The following is an 18726-nucleotide window of genomic DNA, read 5'->3' on the forward strand; positions in this document are numbered from 1 at the left end:
GGGAGCGATGCAGAGGCTACAGCTGGAACTACAATACCCAGGATGCTCTGGTCAAAGCGCCCAGAGAGGGACCGGACCGGCCGCCATGTTGGAGCCCTGAAGCTGCGGCGGGCCGAGGCTTCGCAGGGGCTCGTGGAGCTGAGAGGTGGGTGGCATGGTGAGAATGGTGAGGCGAGGATGTAGAACTTGATAGCCTCGTGCACCCTGTAGGAGTGAACAGAGGCTACACTGGGAACCGACAGGGCTGTCGCTCCAGAAATGGCCTCGCGAGTCGTAATGAGCCTCAACCCGCAGGGCTTGCACAAGGCCTCGCTACCGGGGAATACAGGGAGTCGCTTTACTTCTGAGCGTGGAGGACCCGGTAGACTTCCTAGACGGATTGTCTGAGCAGAAGGTGTCTTTGTTGTGGTGTGGGGACTCGGGATCGCAGGCCTCGCCCCTGTAGGACGAAAAGCCCGCTTGCACCCTGAGTGGAGCTAAACTTACTAGGTGGCGGTTGTTGTTGTTAGTATTATTTGTCTTGTCATTTTTCTCCGTCCCTCATGATCGTTTTCTCAGGTGTCGGACCCCTGCCCCTACCACTGAATTTTCGATCCGTCGTGAATTGCAGAGGGCCTCAAAGAAATCTTTGGTAGATAACGTGATCACAAAGGGTTATAACTTTGGCCCTGAAAATGACAAAGGAAGGATCTACCGAAGTTAGCACCTAATCTTTCTTACCCCTCCAGCGAAAGTAAACGGACGTTGAAAAGGGTCTGCAAGTGAGCAGTCTTACTCGGACTAACACTGAATGAACTATGCTAAAAATACTGCGTAAATTCAAAGTTGATAACCGTGGAGAACTTCCCTTTTCTTTTGTTACCTATATTAATTGTGCAAAATAATGTGTTTCGTTGTGACTTGTCTTCATGCAGATAACATTAGTTAACACATTCATCATCCCCCTTCCCTTACCCACTTGGTACCTTTACCAATGAAAATGCATTCAGATGACTTAAAGAACTTTTGAGCCTGTTTGCTCGGCATCACAAATGACACCCTTTCTCCAGTACTGTGTTTGTTTTTCAGGTTCTGAAGTTTACTATAGAAACACCTGCAGATTGTCTCTGAAAAGTTAAAAATGCTGATAGGCATAATTTGTGTATTTTATTTTTCCCTCCCAAGCTTTGTGAAGAAGATGTAGCTCAGTGGTGGTTTGAATTCACACAGCACAATCAAGACCCTGGATTGGATCCCCAACACTGGTTTGTTAGCATCAGTGAAAATATATACAGTGCCTCTGTTAGAAATTAATAAAATTCTGCTGATAAGTAGCTCTTCCTTTCAAAAAGATAGGCAGGCTGCTTTTAAAATTGCCAAAACACAACAGGAACCCTCAAAGATATATGGAGATGATGGTAGCTAAAAAGGCAGTTTTCAAAGACTAGGCTTATGTTGGGAGACGCAGCCACAGAAGTGGCAAAAGCCAGTCTTGTGAATTCAGCAATATAAAAGCCTCAGAAATATGATGATTCTTCTGCCTGTAATGTTGGTAAGTACCAGAAAGGAAAGGAAGTTCCTTTGTGTCCTTTGCTTGAAATGTAGAAATGGTTCAGGCTAATAAACCATTTGTTTTATAATACGTTTATATGAGCAATAACCTAAGTTTGAGTTATGTAAAAGACTTATTGAAAGAAAATAACAGGGTAGCTGAAAATGGTGTGAAAATGGGGTTAATTTAATGTAATGGGTTCTACAATATGTATGTGATTGAGTACTTTGAAGTATTCTAGCCTTCTATATAATGGATAGTCAAGCATAAATGCATGGGAAAAATATCAGTGTCTTAGACTAAAAATTAAGTCTACTTTCATAGGAAAAAATCGATATTCTTTAGAAACATAAGGGAAAACATTTTACCAGGAAAAAACCAAATGTATCTTTCAGACCTCTTTGATTATGGTAAATACCATATTTCCCATTTCCTTAAGTTGATACAGATAGACACACCATTTGGATTTAGCAAATAAGGTTTTGGGGGTTCCCCCCCCCTTGGAGCAAATCATTAACTCATTTTAAATAATAAGAAAACTAAAATTTTTCATATTTTAGACATTCGTTCACATAGATTTTTGCTGCTCCTGCATGGCTTAAGGTAAATGGAACAAATGTTTCCCAAAATTTGAAATCTAAATGACATCAAATTTATATTAATTAATGACTACCTAGAAAAGCAAGCTTTCTTTATCTTACTATCTTATTTCTCAGATTTTTAACAGGCTTGGATAATTAAAGGGCACTAGAAAACATATTTTTGCAAGAATATATGCTGATAAACTGTATATGTTAATGAATATAACCATTTCCGGAAATTCAGGTATGCTGAGATGCTCAACTGCAGCCATTTGTGTAAGTAGGCATACATTCATAGGTCTTTGAGAATCTTCAATAATGCTGTGTGTATGATGTTGCTATAAACTAATCCTCTGGGTTGTATCTTTTTTTTTTTTATACTCAGCTTTGTTGAAATGAAATTCACATGTGCACTTCACCTATATAAAGGGTACAGTCCAATGGGTTTTAGTTTGCCCAGAGTTCGGGCAATCAACACAATTATACAGGAAAAAAAAAAAAAAAACTATGCAAAACCATGCTTGTAAGTATAAAGAAATAACTGTGGAAGGATTTGTGTCTTCTTCTAAAGTGGTATTATACAAAGCTTATTGTGGGTAATGTAGTCTTAAAGTACTTCAATTACAATTGCAATACTGCAAGTAAATAGCATGTTCCTTGTAGGTAATAAGTGGCTTTTACTGGAAACAGACTATTTTGTAGCATAGGTTACTGGCAGTTACATGATACAGCACTGTCTCAGTTGAGAATTCTTTTAACGATGACTCGTACTTGATTGATTGCTTTCTTTTTCTGTATGATTATCATGCTGGGCATTACGCCTTTATTGAATTTTAGTCCCTGAGCTTATTCCATGTTCAGTGTTCATGTTTGTGTGTCTTTCTAAACCTCAGCTTTCATTTTGCTTTTGAGATGGTTCATGAGCATTTTTTCCCCAAGCTGCCATTGTTTGCCCATGAAGGCTTACTAAATTTTGTTATTTTTTATATAAACTCTGAATTACCAATATAGTGAAGAGTCACCAGATTTCAGGGTTAAGGACTGAATGGAATAGAGAAAAACAGGTACCAAATAAAAATAAGAGGTTTGAGTCTCTGAAAGATAAATGTGGGTTTATTTTAAATGTTAGAAGCAACAACTTATTTATTTTTAAGGATTTATATGCTTGGGTATTTGCCATCATGTAATTGCCTACTCTGGTGTCCACAGAGGTCAAAAGAGAGCCTCAGATTGCCCTGGAACTAGAGTTATAGATTGTTTTGAGCCACCATCTGGGTGTTGGAAACTGAACTTGGTCCTTTGAAAAAGCAACAAGTGCTCTTAACCATTGAACTGTCTCTATCCTCTCACAACTGTCTTAATCCCCTCTTAGAAACTAAAGTCCAGCCTTAACTCAGTGCACAATGATTACGTCCTAAAGGAATCTGAGGACATTTATACTTACACTCTGCTGGAAAACCCAGCCAAAAAGGCAAAGAAAAGGATCTCTGAAATTCTTTTACAGTAATTTTCTTGCATAATACTCAGTGGTTTGGGTTTCTTTCTAAAACCCAGCACTGTTGAGGGAGAAAGAAGGAAACTGTTACTTGGAGCCCAGCCTGGACTATGTGGGGAATTCTTGTCAAACCACAGGAAATTTTTTTTCTTTTCATGATTGCCATTTTCAAGTCTTGGCTGCCTGTATAACCAAACTTGGATTTTGTGAATTTTTTATGATTTAAAAAAAAAAAACAAGACGTAGCAGTGACAATGAACCTTACCTACTGAGTAATTTCATCCTAAAGCATGGTATTTATACTTCATTAATGCACATCAAACTCAACTGGGATCTTTAAAACCGTTATTAGAGAGAGTATTAAATGTTCAGTGAATGCCACTGGTCTCTGTTACTGATAAGAGAAATCCATAATTGAATTTATTAGATTACTTTTGTGGGAAAAGTGTGATTGTGCAGATACAAAAGATGCAAAAGGAGAAAAGCAACTGACAGGCAGAATAGCCCTCTGTAAATGTCATAAATCCAATTCTAACAGTTACGGATCAAATTTTACATTGCCTGAAGTTATTATCATCTCATACTACCTGTTTTCTCTAGAGATTTAACTGGAAAGATAAATGAAGAAAAAGAGTGAATACAGAAAGAGTTCTATAAAATGAAAAACTAGAAATCAAGACTCAAAAGACACTTGGCCTGCACATATACATATACCTTCCCCCACACCACCTTTTTAGTTTCCAGAGACAGATTCTCTTAATAGCTCTGGCTGTCCTGGGGCTATCTACAAAACATAGGCTGGCCTCAGCCTGATCCACCTTGCCACCCTTTTTTCTCTGCTAGTCTAATTAGGTAACTAATTAATACTTGTGCAACGATCCAGAATAAATTTCAAGTAACTTAAGAAGAAAAAAGTTGTTTTTTCTTTGAGACAGGATCTTTTTACATAGCCTTGCCTGGCTGCCCTAGAACTTGACTAGACTGGCCTTGAACTCTCAGAGATCTCTGCCTCCCTAGTGCTGGGGTTACCCATGCACCATGCTGACATAAAAATGAGTTCCTGATAGCCTGTCATAGTTGAGGTAAGTGAATTTTTAGAGGATACTTCACTACCATGACAAAATTGTCTTAAAAAATATTTGACATATGGGAAGTAATTCCTGTAGTAATACTGGACATGCATGATAAAATATGTATGCTGATTGATGTCAAACTAAAGTGTTTGTCAAGCCATTTCTACTACTGTACATCATGGTAGGTAAGTATACACCTGTGATCATGTTTGATCAGAAAGTTGGTTTTGTCATTTAGTGTAGGCTTTAGCAATAGGAGGATATGTTTGAGTCTCGCTTTCATATGATGTTGACACATTCATTTTGGGCTTACTGGTATAAAAATTGCATGCCTATTTCATTGAGTTTTCCAAAGAATTAAGGAAGTATATGAAAAGCCGGGCGGTGGTGGCATATGCTTGTAATCCCAGCACTCTGGGAGGCAGAGGCAGGAGGATTTCTGAGTTCAAGGCCAGCCTGGTCTACAGAGTGAGTTCCAGGACAGCCAGGCTATACAGAGAAACCCTGTCTTGGAGAAAAAAAAAAAAAAATATATATATATATATATATATATTTAAGTATATGAAAAAGTGCTTAATATTCCCAAAGGCAGTATTGTGTATGATCTTATGCAAATTGAGGGGAAAACAACTTTTTTGCACAAAAATTCACTAAATACTAAAAGTTACCACTTTATAAGCATTAAAAATTGACTTTCCATATTATAAATCTGTATTCTTTCAGTTTTAACTGCCATCAATACTACATTTAGTGATATCCTATATAATGTGTAAAATCTCTGCATACACAATTTACAGTAACCGAAAGACTTAGCATTAAAGATTGAAATAATGAGAGCACCTGAGTAATATAACTACCTATTTGGGAGATGTGATGTAAAGATACCTAAAGTTGTGTGGGTCAGGTGGCTGCTTAAAGAATGTTGGGTATATGAGGACTCCAAAATCCAAAGTGGATAGTGTCTAGACCCTCCATTCCTGGAGGAGTGAGATCTGGATTAGATCTTAATTTTAAACTGTTCTTAGCACATTACTAATTTCAGCAGTAGGGAGACAAACAGATCTCTTGAATTCAAGTCTAGCAGGGACTACATAATGAGATCCTGTCTCACAAAACAAGAGAAAGCACCAACGTGAATAGTTTGTCACCAAAGTCAGATTTCTCCATATAGAAATTCACTTGAGTCCCCTAATTCACTTGAGTCCCCTACCCCTACCAGACACCTGTATTGACCCTATGGCGTCTTTGCAAACAAGTGCTTGAGTTATATGTCCAGCCCTAACTCCTAATTGTAAGCCTAGCCCCCAGTATGTCTCATCATTGTTAGAATTCCAACACAAATACCAGAGCATTTGATATTCAGTGAAGAATATTGTCCAACCACTTATGTGTTGTTCAGATCCAATGAGTAGATATATAATTAACTTTAGGGAAATTGTAAATCATGGGGTTTTATTAATGTGTCATTAAAACAAAAGTGTTAAAAAACTGCCCTATAATATATTGATACTTAAAAATGTCAATATTTGAATCAAAGTTTGAGCCAATTGTAAATTTTTGAGTCGATAACACTTATGTACTGAGCTCAAGGGCCTGGAGATAATGATACCTATGTCCCTCCCTCTAAGTCATGACAGCCTGTTTCAGTGTCATGGACCCCTTTTTCAATCTGCAGTCTAGAGACCTCTTCAAAAACAAAACCTAAGTGCATAAAGTACAGTGGACTGATTTGGGAAGAAAGTAATAAAAAAAAAAATCTTAAAATTTTAATTGTTACAGAGGAATAGATTTTTTTTTTAACAATAGGTTATCAGCAGTGCATCAGCTAGTGTCCAGCAGACATTTCAAACTGCCTGCAGCAATATTATAAGAAAATGCACTTTAATCAGGACAGTCATATTTACTGCTAATACTGTAATTTGTTTACATTGGGCATTTTTTTCTTTATTATTTTAAGATTTTATTTATTTTATTTTTGCTGTTGCTGTCTACAGACACACCAGAAGAAAACATCCAATTCCATTACAGGTAGGTGTGAAACACCAGATGGTTGGTTGATAGGAATTGAACACTTAACCACTAATTCTCCAGCCCAGATTTTTTCTTTATTATAAAAAGTACAAATAAACACGCACTGCAATTTACCAAACTCTATATATGATGTCTCTAAGTTTTATATTATTTTTATTTGAGAATTTAATACATTTTTATCACCCTTTCTTCCAGATTACATTAAGATTTTTTTTATTTTTTTTTACATTAAGATTTTAATAGAAGTCAATGAAAGTAAAGAATTAACTTATGACTAGTTTCTAGAAACTATTCTCATTACTATACCCAAGGCCAATTAAGGCTAATTTAGTGGTACCTCCCATGGAGGAGGCTAGTGGAATAGGAAAACTACTAGGCTGTGCAGTAGAAACCTTATCTCAAAAAATAAAAGATCTCAACATTGAAAATGTGTCTTATCCCATTTAGTTCAAAATACTTAAAAATGAGCTTAAGGGGCTGGAAAGGTGGCTCACTATGGGCTGTAAATCCATTTTCGGAATCTAATTCCTTTGGCCTCTGGGTACCAGGCACATACAATGCACATAAAAAATGCTTTTGAGCTGGCTGGTGATGACACCCTCTTTAGGCGGATCTTGAGATCTTGAGTTTGAGACCAACCTGCTCTACAGAGCAAATTCCATGACAGCTAAGGTTACACAGCAAGCCCTGTCTCAAAAAAAAACCCCGTTAAAAAATAATATGAATTTAAAAAGTCTTTTCTTTGATGATGAAACCTTAGTATTAGAATCTTTCATTTGTCTTGTTACAGCTCCAGAACAGGTGTATTAAAATTGTGGGCCTGGCTGTGTCTGGTGCATCTGGTACATGTGTGATGAGAGCCTTGTAACACAAGTGAATAGAAGAACAATGTTGGAGAATAGTAAATTCGAGGAGCTTCGTGGAGACAGTATGTGGGACTACTCATCTCAATACTCCAGGCGCTGGAGAGGTGGTTTCTAATGTAAGAATATCAACATAAGGATATAATCTCAACAGAAAACAACTAGTGGCATAGCATATATCTACCTATCATTTTCATTGCTTGCTACAGGGATTAACAGTTTTGAAATTTAAGCACAAGTCCAGGCTGTCCAGGTAACTCGGGTAAACCTGACTTGTTTGAACCCTAGAACCCACCTTACAAGGGAAACCTGAAAAGTTGTTCTCTGACCTTAAGCCTGCCAGCCTAAACTCACATATACTGTTACATACTAACACAATAAAAACCTTAAGAACAAGAGTGCCTGACAGTATCCTTTAACAAGGAGAGGAGCTGAAAATTTAACAGGTTTGTTCAACCTTAGTCCACTGTACAGGAACTGCTACTTGGATCAAGAAAAAGCAAAAAGAAAATGACATTTTTAAATTTTCTGCACATACCCCAAAGAGGTGCAGCAACCAATGTCATACAGACCTGGTGACAAAAGTTCTGTTTAAAGCACACCATCTGTGCATGATTTCATAAACATACCAGGACTTGAAAGCTTGAGTTAAGAGCTGGCTTGGGCATTCCAAGATGATGTCTCAGAAAATATCCTGGTTGCTGGGGTTAAAGGTATGTACCACCATTCCTAGCTTAGAACTGCATATATTTTTAAAGGGTTCAAGTGTATATATTTATGCTGCAGTAATTCTCTCTCTTGTCTTTACAGTGTATTCTTTGATCAATTCCACTTTCCAAGAAAAATACCAAGATTTTTTGGAGTATGTGTTCATAGCTCACAATTCAACAGTTCTTAACCCGTGTATACACAAACACACACACACACAGTGTGTTTTACATGCTTGTCTAGAATGAAAAGCAGTCTAGACAGAACTTTTCTTTGGATAAACACAATAGTAAAAGTGAAAAATGATTCTCAAGCCCCTCTGCTCCACATAGGAAGCCTTAGACCAGAATCTGACGCTTAGCTGAGTTGTCCTTAGTAACAGGTACTGATCACTGATTCCTAGTGCCAACTTGTGATGTCTGGACTCATTACAATACACACAGGGACAACTGCTATTCTAGTTCCAGGAAATGAATACTGCATTGTTGATCCTAAGTATATAGATTAAAGAACTTTCTATGGTTATTTCCCTTCCAGAACAGTTAATCTGCCTGGGTCATATGGTACTGTAAGTACCATAGATAAATCAGTTTTAGAATAATGCTGACTTCTTGAGACAGGGTTTTACCTTGTAGACCAGGTTGGCCCCAAACTTGTCAGCCCACCTGCCTTTGCCTCATGAATGCTAGTATTATGAAAGGGTTTACTTTCTATGAGTGGCAGATATAGGTGAGTGTTGATGTCAGAGGTGCCAGATCTCCCTGTAACTAGTTAAACTATGAGGTAGGTACCTGACTTTGTTGTTGGGACCCAAACTCCAGCCCTATGATAGAACAATATTCACTTCGGAGCTACATCCATTCAGTTCTGGTCCTATTTTCCTGTACTCAGCACCACCCAATCTTCAGACAGGGCTAAGGTTGCCCAGATTAACTAATTTAGAACTCGTGTTGCCTTCCAAACACTGAGGTTGCAGGCTTCTATAGCCAGCTGATCCAGTTTTTATATTTTAAAAATAATTATCATGCTCTAAGTCCCAGCACTGGGGAGCTTGAGTTGGGAGGATCTTGAATTCAAGGCCAGCTTGGTCTACATAGTTTCCAGGACAGACTGGGCAACATAGACTCAACCAGTTTATTTTACTGTTTTCTTTTTTTTGATTTTTGTGTGTTTGAGACAGGGTTTCTCTGTGTAGCCCAGGCTGTCCTGAACTCACTCTGTAGACCAGGCTGGCCTTGAACTCAGAAATCCACCTGCCTCTGTCTCCCAAGTGCTAGGATTAAAAGTATGCATCACTACTGCCCTATTTTACTGTTTTCAAGACAGGATCTGTCTGTAACTGACTGTCCTAGAATTTACTCTGTAAACCAGGCTGACCTTAAGTTCCAGCCTGCTTCTGCCCACCGAACACTGGGAATAAAGGTGTGCATGTTTTTTTAATTTTTTTAAAAATAGGAATGAATGTACAATTTTATCACTTGACTAGAAAATGGTAGTCAGCCAACAGCGGTAGAAAAATCACCTTCAAGATTTATAATGCCCTCTCTCCAAAAGCTGATTACAAAACAATCTACTTTATAACTCCTCTTTCCCACAGCAAAAGACTTGTACACACACCAGCAAGCTACACTTAGCAGCCAGATGGTGGTACATGAATTGGGGCTTTTCTGATTCTTGGCATGGTCACAGTACTTGTAGTGTAATTGTTAAACGAATATCTTGTTAAATTATAAACCTGGTAGATTGCTTAGTCCTTTAAAATTTGACTTAGCATCAAATCCTGGGTGTAATAGCCTAGTCTACAGCAGGGACACGTAAAACTGCCCATGTTTTTAGAAGTAAAATCTGTTGAGGACAGGAAATATGGCAGATTAATTAAGAGCCATTTCTCTTACAGAAATTGCAGCACCTAATTTTGATGTCTCACAAATTACAGTTCCAGGATATATGACACCCTCTTACCTCTATGGGCATCATCTGCATGAATATGCTGCACATACACTCAGGCATAAATAAAACTCAGAATATATGTTAAGGTTTATCCATTGAGTGCCATGACCCTGAAAACATAGTAACAGATATCTTTAAAAGGTGTGCCTACAAAATATCTTCCAAATGAATGGATGGAAGTTCTGCCCTTAACTGAGTTTAATATATTTTTTTTGGCTCTAATTTCTCGAGTGCCATGAGGTGTGTGTGTGTATGTGTGCGCGTGCGCACGTACACACATACCAATGTTATAAGAGAGGTTTCTAGGTTCTGTAGATGGTTGTGAGTTCCAAGGTGAGTACTGGAATGGGCTCAACTACCTAGCATACAATTTCAAATTTTTAGAAAAGATTTATTTATTATATGTAAATGCACTGTAACTGTCTTTAGACATACCAGAAGAGGGTATCAGATCTCATTCCAAATGGTTGTGAGCCTCCATGTGGTTGCTGGGATTTGAACTCAGGACCTTCAAAAAAGAAAAGCAGTCGGTGCTCCTAACCGCTGAGCCATCTCTCCAGCCCCCCAATCTCAAATTCTTAATGAAATCTGGGGAAGTAATGTAATCATACCATGTTTACAAGGCACTAAGTTTAGTCCTCAGATGGCTACATGTATTGGCAACTAATAAAGATCTGCCTGCTTCTTCCTGTTTGCTGGGATGAAAGCAAGTACCACCATGCCTAGTCCTTGCTTGCATTCTTACTACCTAAAAAGAGTTTTTGTCAGAGCTTCAGCAATACATGGAAGGATATTAAGGGATCTGAGTTCACACATTTTTATTCTAAGATTTAAGTACTGTAACTCTTCAGACACACCAGAAGAGGGCATCAGATCTCATTATGGATGGTTGTGAGCCACCATGTGGTCACTAGGATTTGAACTCTGTACCATTGGAAGAGCAGTCAGTGCTCCTAACCCATCTCTCTAACCCCCACACATTTTAACATCAAAACAACATGTAAGTACTGGGTTCTGTGATCAAATTCTACATAATTGAAAACCCCTGCCCTCTTTTTCAACTTATATTTGTGAAGACTATTGAATCAGGGCTGTAGCTCAGTTGGTAGTGATGCCCAGTATGCTCGAAGCCTTGAATTTGCCTCCAGCACTGCGATAAACAGGCATACCCATAATTCCAACACTCTGAGTAAAGGCAGGAGGATCAGAAGTTCAAGTTTTCTCACCAACACAGTGAGCTCAGAGCAAACTACAGCTTAGGCTATATGAGATTGTGGTTTTTTAAAAGCAAAAATTTTATCACTAAGTTGTAAAGTTCTTTTAAAATTTAGACCATTTCACATTCCCTTCTCAAAATGTTTAAGGAAATATTTGTTAGGTATCCACTAGGTGTCAGATAATTCACAGGTAGCTATTCTACAGACACCAAGGTAAACACACCATGTCCATGAAAATGTAGCAGTCTTAAAGAGTTATCAAAAATAGATCTGCAAACCAAGTTGCTTAAGTACTATATTGTCATTCTACTAGAGTTAATTTCACACTTTTAATTCAATACCAAGCCAAAAACATGCTGGCCTAAATTGTGTATAATGGTCATAGCATATACAAGTCATAGACGATATAAGTCAAGTGGCAGGACCCTAGAGTAGGAGGCTGGGAATAATAAAGGTAAAGACTGGTGTGGCGCACGCCTGTAGTCCCAGCACTTGGGAGGCAGAGGCAGAGGCAGGTGGATTTCTGAGCTCGAGGCCAACCAGCCTGGTCTACAGAGTGAGATCCAGGACAGCCAGGGCTATACAGAGAAACCCTGTCTCCAAAAAACAATAAACTCAAGGTAAGGTTCTGTGCAAGATGCTGGGAGTGAATGTTAGCTGAAGCCCATCACTTTCCTTACTCAGTCTGGTTTTCATTTTTCCTGCTTGGGCATCCTCTCTGCTATCTTAAATTTTTTAGCATTAGTCTTCATTCTCTTCTGTCTTTCCTAGACCTTCCTACTAGTTTGTTCATTTCCATTCCCTTGTTGGCACCAACTTTAACCTTGAGTGGAATAAATTTCCTCCTTCCAGAGAAGTGAAAAGGAGAATTTCTAAAGACATCTTCCCAATAAGCTCCCCCACTCCACCCCCAGCCCCCCCAAAACCAGGGATGAAATCTCTACCACTGCAAAGTTACACAGAGCAATGCCACAAAGTGACTGTCCTGCACAATGGAGGAGCACCAATAGACTAGAACTTTTTCTGTTTCTTTTTAACATCTTAATTTTTAAGTTGACATTCAGTTTCACCCTCTTGCTACATGACTGTAAATTTTCACAAATTCAAGTCATAAAAGAACCACCACACTCAAAGCCCAGAGCACCTTCATCACCCTCGCAGAAGCCTCATGTGTTACCTCATAACTTTTATGGTTTAAAGCCATGTTTAATGTTCCTTTGTTTGTATTTTTTTTAAACATTCAATTATACCAGTTTCCTATCAACCATCAGTGATCCTATTTGCCAATTTCCCACTAATAGTTCACATGACTCCTACACCTGTAGGTTTTTAGGTTTTTTTTTTGTTGTTGTTGTTTTTTCCACACAGGTTTTCTCTATGTAGCCCTGACTGTCCTGTAACTCACTCTATAGACCAGGCTGGCCTCAAACTCAGAAATCCACCTGCCTCTGCCTCCCAAACACTGGGATTACAGGCGTGCGCCTCCACTGCGGGCTTGAATGTTGTTTTAAGACAGGCTCTTTCAAACCCTGCTTGGCCTGCACTTGCTGTGTAGACCAAGTTGGCCTTAAGGAATCCACCGGCCTTTGCCTCAGTGATGCTAGGATTAAGGGTATGTGGTACATGCCTTCAGTCATTGAGATAAAAAGATTTCACAAAAGAATCCTGCATTGTATTGGAAACAACAAAACTAAAAACATACTGTAAGTCACTTCAATTTCTTTTCCAGTATTAGAAATTAATACAAGGCTAGGTAGATACTCTGCCTTTTTCTTTTCATGTTTTATCTCTAGACCGTATCTCACTCAGATGACCACAGGTCAGAATCTCCCCAGATAGACCTTGAACTTGTAGCCCTACTGCTTTAGAGTCTTGAGAGGCTAAGAATGCTGGCCTGTGCTAAACAAGCCAGCTAAGTCTAACGCTTCAGAAAGAAGATTTGTTTCTGCTGACCTCCACTTTAAGGGCAAAGACAGTGAGGTGCCACTGCATAAAAAATCCAGGACTTTTCTAGGGTTGTAATATAATACTTTTTAAAGAAATTTATCCATATAAACTAATGGATTTCGATATGGCATTTCTGAAAGTTGTGTGTGTGTGTGTGAGAGAGAGAGATTCCTTGTTCTATTTTATCCCTCTACCTTACTGCCCACCTCCATTCTCCCTACCCTCCCCAGGCTGATACTCTCCCTCCTAAAATAGTTTTCCCTTCTGCTTTCATATCACATGTATTTTATATCATGTCACAATATTCCATTACTCCCCCCACTTAAGATCTGCCCTCATGATCTCTTAAACATTTCTTTGTTGGACACAAGATCTCAAGTACCTTTACAGTAAACTGTAAAGGTTTACAGTTTTACAGATAAAGAAAAACTGTATACTGTATGCAGTTTTACAGATAAAGAAATGAAGACTACCCACACGTAGCATATTTTGGACTTTGTACTAAGTAATCACTCTTGTTTTCTACCACTCTCTCTTCTGAAATCCAGTTGGAATTCTTTAGCTCTGCCCCTCTGACATTTGGATGAGCAATGATGATTAAAAACAAAAGACAACAACAACAGCAAAAAGCCCTGTCTTGCCTTGTAGTGAGTAAAAATGGCAGGTAAAGCAAGTACTGTACTTTGAATATAACATGCCCCACAAAGTTGTGAGAGTCAATTTGGTTAAAAGAAAACAGTGAATGGTACACGTAGTGCATACTTTCTTATGACCTGTTTGTCCCTCCTGTAGTGACATTTGTGTGGCTTCTGGAATTTTTGGTTTCTTAAAAATACAGGAAAAAAATGTGCTTTTGTTTTTATCTGAGGTGTAGGGATGTGCTCCTTCAGACTGTCTGCAGCAACTGTTTATGATTTGCCTTATGATCTAGCACAAGCATCGTTTTGCCAGTTGCAAATAATTTCTGCAATGGTCTAATGTTTGGAATTCTGGGAACTTCATGGAGGATACATAAATGCAAGTGCCTCAAGAGGCGGGGTCGGTGGTTGATGGTCATTTAGGGAGGCTAGGTTCAGTTTGTTAGTAGCCTTGGTCAAAGAAAACAAAAGAAACATGTGTTCTCTCTCTCTCTCTCTCTCTCTCTCTCTCTCTCTCTCTCTCTCTCTCTCTCTCTCTCCCTCTCTCTCTCTCCCTCTCCCTCTCCCCCTCTTCCTGTCTCCTTCCTCTTCCTCCTCACCTTTCCCCTCTATCCATGTTTCTCTCCTATCTACTGTTAAGGGGTGAAACTAGGGGAGGAGGTAAAGGGTAGAAAAAGAACTCACAAAATAGCAAGACCAGCTACACCCTTCCCTTGCCAAGGAATACCTATTGCAGTTTAAACAGAGCAGCTATCGGCTTATTGAAGCTCCAGAAACATTTGCCTATTTCTCATGAGAGCAAGACTTGTAGCTCAAGTAGGTTTATGATGGAAGAAATGCAAATTGTTTACTGTTCACAAACTATGGAACAAAGTCTGCTGATCAAATGGACTCTCATTCTGAGCACTTGATATGTGCCAGGGCCTTTTTTATTTTCACACCACTTGTTTGCAAAGGGTGTTAGGCTCTCTCATTCGCACACTCTGGGCAACCTGGCACATTGAAACAATGGTTACTATTGGTTAAGACACTGTCCCAAGGGCTTTTCATGAATTTCCTATTTGTTTTTCTCACTTAATCTTTCTAAACAGCTCAGTAAGAGGCTTAATATTGCCATCCCCAACTTGTTAATAAGAAAGCTAAAATGTGAAGCTATTAGACAATTTGTACAACAGTAATGCAAAGATGGGACTTTGACCCCTGGCTGATTTGATTCCAGAATCTATAATCAACTTCAGTATCATCCTCAAAACATTCAGAATTGCCATCAATCATTTATAAAGTAAGTGTGGTTGTCACTTCTGTAGTCAGGGAAGCATTCAGGGGGATCAGTGTGCCCTTTGAGACTTGATGCCTTCTTAGGAGGATCCTTGCAGTAAGATCAGGTTGGAAGGATATGGCAGGCTAAGGAAGGCAGAGGTGGTGTAGTCAGACCTGTTTAGGAACTGATTACATCTAAGCCTCTGGCCCTGTTGCCTGCCAGCTGACTCAGAGCTGGCAGATGAGCCAGTGCCTGGGCAGGTTGATTTCAAGGCTGTATACTTCAAAGGATCTGATTGCTGGCACTACTGTGCACATTGCTTTCCAGAGGGCACAACCTTTTGGGGGAGGTAATGCTAGAGTCTCCAGGAGGTATTTGCAAGTGCCCTAGGCAGTGTTTGCTCTGAATTCAAATGTATAAGGCTTATTTGGGGTTGGTCAATAAAAAACACAAGGGCAGTTCTAAGTAGGGCTTATTTAAACCCTTAATCTGCAGGCAACAAGCTTGTGAGTCCCAGAGTCAGAAAGTCCTGGTTCTAATTATCTTCAGCATTCAGTTGTAGATCATTGCTAGGACTCAGTTTTCTTATATGTGCTGTTCAAATTTTTATTTTTTGGAGGCAGGATCTTGCTAGATAGCTGGCTGACCTGAATGAACTGTAGAACAAACTGGCCTTAAACTTGGAATGATCTTCCTATGTCTGTACTAAGATTATAGGTATATACCACCCCACCATACCTGGCTGAAATTGACCTTTTATTAGTTCATCATATTGTTGTGGTGAGTATTAAAGAAGAATGAGTGGAAAGTACTTACTAGGTACGGTATCTGACACAGTAAACAGACTTTATTCAATGAAAAGTCACATTTGGCAAGAGAGTCTTAGAGCTTGTTTGTTTGTTTGTTTGTTTGTTTGTTTGTTTGTTTTTCAGAGACAGGGTTTCTCTGTGTAGCCCTGGCTGTCCTGGAACTCACTCTGTAGACCAGGCTGGCCTCGAACTCAGAAATCTGCCTGTCTCTGCCTCCCAAGTGCTGGGATTAAAGGTGTGTGGCACCACTGCCCAGTGAATCTTAGAGCTTTAAAAAGTAAATCATCCTTTTACAGAACAAACCTCCAAAGCAGGATTTAGTGTTTTAGGTGAGAAAAAGAGGAAAATAACCTCTACTGAGTACCAAAAAAATTTGCTACATTCTTTTTTTTTCAGGGCCTGTTATCTCATTTAGTTTTTAAAACAGCCCTAGGAAGAGTTTTTCTACTTTTCAGATGACATGGTATTCTAAGAGAGATTTAGTAGTACAGCTAAGGTCAGTGTGCACTACAAGGCCTATGAGTTAAGCAGGCTTTATCTCCATCAGAGCTTGTTAGCAGGCAGGCAGGCAGACAGACAGACACAGTCAAGTAGCTGCTTTCAGACACATTATTGAGGCTTTATGATGTGCTTTTAGGAGCACAAGACAGAGAACATGAACCCTACAGGCAGAGTGATGGAGATCTCAGCCCAGAAATCAGTGCTTAGAGTAGGTCTTTAGGTGGGAAACCCCACTATGTAGTTTAAAACTTTGGGGGGTGGGGTGGGTGGGTTTTTTTTTTTTTTTTTTTTTTTTGGTTTTGATTTTTTTTTTTTTCCCAAGACAGTGTTTCTCTGTGTAGCCCTGACTGTCCTGGAACTCACTTTGTAGATCAGGCTGGCCTCCAATTCAGAAATCTGCCTGCCTCTACCTCCCAAGTGCTGGGATTACAGGCGTGCACAACCACCGCCCGGCAGTTTAAAACTTTTTTTTTAAAATATTTATTTATTTATTATATGTAAGTACACTGTACCTGTCTTCAGACACCAGAATAGGGTGTCAGATCTCTTTACAGATGGTTGTGAGCCACCATGTGGATGCTGGGATTTGAACTCATGACCTTTGGAAGAACAGTCAGTGCTCTTACCCGCTGAGCCATCTCTCCAGCCCCTAAAACTTTTTAAAGTTACATTTGTTTTGGATTTTTTGTTGTGGTTTTATGACTTTTTGGTGGTGGTGGTAGTCTGGTCCCATTACATATATGTGGAGGTTGGAAAACTATGTACGGGACTCAGTTTTGTTCTTGCACTATGCAGTTTGGTCCAGTAGTCAAACTCAGGTTGCTAAGGTTAGGGAGAAGTACCTTTACCTGCAGAACCATCTCACTGGGTCTGCCCGGCAGTAAAGGAGGAGATCCGAGGGAGGCCTTTCTTGGATTTCTTACAGCATCAGTCTTGTAAATCCAGTATTAGTATAATGGCAGCAAATTCTATAACTTCAGACCAAAAAAGTGTCTCCAAAGACACCAAATTATGTTGTTTATTTGAGGTAAAGTGGTGTGCGTGAGTGTATCATTAGCCTGCCTCAAAATCACCTGTACTTCCTTGGAATTAAGAACTAAACCTGATATTGACATAGAGACTATAGTTGTTTTGGTAGGGGGTGCTTCAAGACAGGGTTTCACTGGGTAGCCCTGGGGGCTTTCCTGAAACTCACACTAGATCAGGCTGGCCTTAAATTTAGAGAACCTCCTGTCTCTACTTCCCAAGGGCTGGGATTAAAGATGTCCACCACCACCACCAGGTTAGCATGGAACTCGTATTTTTCATGGTTACTATGTCCTGAGTAGTACTGTGTTCACATACTAGACACTCAGCTGGTAAAAGATAGAAAGTGTTTAAATCAATAATATCAAATTAATTTTAACATATACCCACAATATGTGTAAGATACATCTCAAATTACAAGTACTACTGGTAATGATATGATATAAAATGCAGGCAAAAACACTTTAAATGGATAGAGTAAAGTTGGGTGTAGGTGTGTGTGCCATGTACCCAACAAGAAAAGATGGGTTCAAGGATGCCTGGAATTGAGTGAGGACTTTAGTGAGATGGTCGATCAGGTCTGTAACCCCAGCTATTTGGAAGGCTGCAGCAGAAGGCTAAAAAGCTACAGGCCAGTTTCACAACAGCATGGCCATCTCAAAATAAAAAAGTTGGTTTGTAAAAGCACACTGGCAGTGTAGTTCAGGGCAGAGTACATGCCTAGCATGCATAAGATTCTAAGTTCAAATACCCAGCACTGCAAAAGAGCAGAAAGGCAAAGCTCCTACAGAGTATGCGAACCTCAATCCAAATGAATGGAAACTTGTTGATTCATAAATAGAAGACATAAGAAGTTACAATTCTTACCATACCTCACTGCCTTAGCGTGTACACTCCATTTAGAGATCAGTTGTCCAAAGGACCTGCAGTTATATAGTAGGAATAACACCCTTAGCAAAGACTGGTCCAGATTCTTTTATTACTGGCCAATAGTAAGAATATGGTAAGATTTATTAGGAAATCAGAAGAAAGAATTGTCCTTATAAAAGAAAAGCATGGATTGTTCAGTTATTTCAAAGTCTTTAGATTTAATGT

At 39.2% G+C, this 18726-nt stretch overlaps 1 long non-coding RNA gene across 1 annotated transcript; it reads left to right on the plus strand.

Moving 5' to 3' along the window:
• The first annotated feature begins 79 nt into the window (after positions 1-79).
• Positions 80-11918, plus strand: LOC127665957 (uncharacterized). The gene is made up of 5 exons (XR_007973526.1): positions 80-4689; positions 6675-6708; positions 7502-7693; positions 8037-8287; positions 8385-11918. It is a non-coding gene; the product is annotated as an uncharacterized LOC127665957 (long non-coding RNA).
• The last annotated feature ends 6808 nt before the right edge of the window (positions 11919-18726 follow it).

The sequence above is a fragment of the Apodemus sylvaticus genome, chromosome 1 (genome assembly GCF_947179515.1).
Source record: "Apodemus sylvaticus chromosome 1, mApoSyl1.1, whole genome shotgun sequence".
In the NCBI taxonomy this organism is placed as follows: domain Eukaryota; kingdom Metazoa; phylum Chordata; class Mammalia; order Rodentia; family Muridae; genus Apodemus; species Apodemus sylvaticus.